We start from the raw sequence: 2,519 nt of genomic DNA on the forward strand, positions 1-2,519 counted from the left end.
ACCAGTCTACATGAGTTTTTGAGGACTGGTCACGTGTAAAGGATAGGCCAATGCGAGAAATGTTCAAGCATATAATAATAGAAAATGTAGGATGGGGAAAATTAACCCCCTCAACTAATCATTCTTCAAAAAGGCGAATACGTTTCACCTGTTCTTGCTTTTTTGCGTCTATTGGTTTAAATATTAATAATAATTAAGGTTAAGTAATGATTAAAAAGATAAAACAAGAAATATGAAAGGGCTCAATTTCGGGAAAACAATTTTTTTTGTTTCTCTACCGCAACGGCTATAAATGTATAATATAATTGAGAAAAAAATCTCTAGATTAAAACTTACATGACTGCATGTCGAATAGGTATAACGGCTTAACATTGATCCCTCGAACAGGTGGCAAGCTTTATTATCTAAAACGATAAAGAACTACCACTGATGTTAACACGTAATACTCATTTTTATACCCTAACTGTCGACCATCGATCTTTTAGTTCGCATATTGAATTAATATCATATTGCGGGACTTATTTGAAGGGTTGGTTCCTATATATGTTTGTTGGAATTATACAGTATATAAACCGTTTCGGGTATGTCACTCTGTATATAAATGAGAAATTGAATCCATCTATTTTATTTTAACCAAACAAGTATAACAATATTACAAGTATGCATTGGTTTGATTATAAAAGACGAACTAGATGCAAAACATCAACTCACTTGTATCCTCCTGTATGCATGCAAAGAGTGCAAGAAGGAACGAATGACTGTCATTCTGTTTTCCAAGACGAAATGAATCATCACTGAAAGTCAATAGGAAAGTCGTTGTAAAATATAACACTTTTTTATATTTCAAAATAACTGCCACACGTTGACCATGAAATTTCTAAGCGAAAATACACTACTGAAATTCTTGCATTACGACAGGCTACGTCTAAGGGCGATACTACATTATTCAGCCAACACCAATCGTTTATAATGAATTATATAACACATAAATGTTATTAGATTTAATAAAACATACATACATACATACATACATACATACAGACAGACATTATTCATACGTCTTACCTATCAAAAATTATGTTCAGCAAACGTTGTAAGGACTGGTTCCTCTTATGATATAAAACGTCTAAAAGATATTCAGCAGTTGAAGTCTAAATACAGGGGAAATAACAAGTATAGATTATCATGTCACTCTCGTGCCTTTTTCCTAAAAAATACAAAATTGAGTCCCCTTTGTCCAAGGATTCTCCAGACAAAATAAGGATAAAATACCTTTATCCCTACGATAGAATACACGTGTACATGTATATGCATATATAATGTGTGTTTCCCCAAAAGTGTACGCATAATTTGAAAAACTTACATGAATTAAAAAAATATCACTTTAAGTTCAATCTCTCATTTTCTGGTGTTTGATACCTTATATAGTTATGTACAAGTAATAGTCCAGATATCAATGAGCGAATGGAGTTTTCATACATAGTAACGTTGCAACATCTAACTTACCTGGACATGTGTCCGAAGTTCTTTCTTGAATCCAGGAGTCTGACAAAGTACCTTCAGAATAGATGTCATCATAGATTATGTTTAACTGTTAATGCACTATCTAGATAAATACAGAACATCTGCATTGAAGGCAAAAGTGAGATGAAATAAAAAAAATAAAAAAAGCTTTTTGTCATTGAATTGAATTGGAATTGAGGTTAAGGGTACCAACAGGTCAAACCGAATTGTTATCATTTTCACTATAGCGAAAAACTATTCCACAAAAAGCACATGTTGCCATCCATTTTACATAACTATCATCAGAAATTTGAATAATTGAATATTGAAATATTAAAGAAAGAGTATAAACAAAAATAGGGTGGAACTACATTACGAAGCAGACACTTTACAAATGTTGCGATTCAGGAATTATATAAAATTATATAAATAAGTTTCTAATTTTTGATCCGGAAATTAAAGCTAATGAATAAATTGGCAGGGAAAATTATTATAAGCAAGAAAAACTGTTTTGACTTTTTTATCTTATATATACAAGGGAGAATACTCCAAGTGAAAATAAATTCTCTTAAGTGAAACTTTTCTTCGTGAATATAACTGATACAGTGTTACCATGTACCTTAAGATACATTCATGGCGTAAAATAGTACACATGCAGTATTTAAATAGTATTTACAATATACTATGCTCTTGTCAGCTTGTACTTATTCATAATTGTTATGAAGGTTATATATATATATTGTTTCAGAGCAGGTTAAATGAAAACGTATTTGTTTTTAACATTCATAATTTTACTTGACATAAATTTTCGAACCTGAACAAACATGTTTTTATTTAGCTGATCCTTTGAACAGATCATCCACCGGGATGTATCCCCGAGTTTCCTGGTCCATGTATGTTTACAAACGCATTCGATATTCACTAACGCATTCTGTATATATAAACGCATTCGGTATATACAAACACAATCTGTATATACAAACGCATTCTGTATATACAAACGCATTCTGTTTATA

The 2,519-nt window shown here is 31.3% G+C and overlaps 1 long non-coding RNA gene across 1 annotated transcript; it reads right to left on the bottom strand.

Annotated features, from left to right (window-relative positions):
• Positions 1–249: 249 nt before the first annotated feature.
• LOC110444970 lies at positions 250–1,623 on the bottom strand. The gene is made up of 4 exons (XR_002462303.1): positions 1,507–1,623; positions 1,066–1,151; positions 712–794; positions 250–404 (listed from the first exon to the last, which is right to left on the bottom strand). It is a non-coding gene; the product is annotated as an uncharacterized LOC110444970 (long non-coding RNA).
• Positions 1,624–2,519: the final 896 nt, after the last annotated feature.

The sequence above is a fragment of the Mizuhopecten yessoensis genome, unplaced genomic scaffold (assembly GCF_002113885.1).
Source record: "Mizuhopecten yessoensis strain PY_sf001 unplaced genomic scaffold, ASM211388v2 hete_36089874, whole genome shotgun sequence".
Lineage (NCBI taxonomy): Eukaryota > Metazoa > Mollusca > Bivalvia > Pectinida > Pectinidae > Mizuhopecten > Mizuhopecten yessoensis.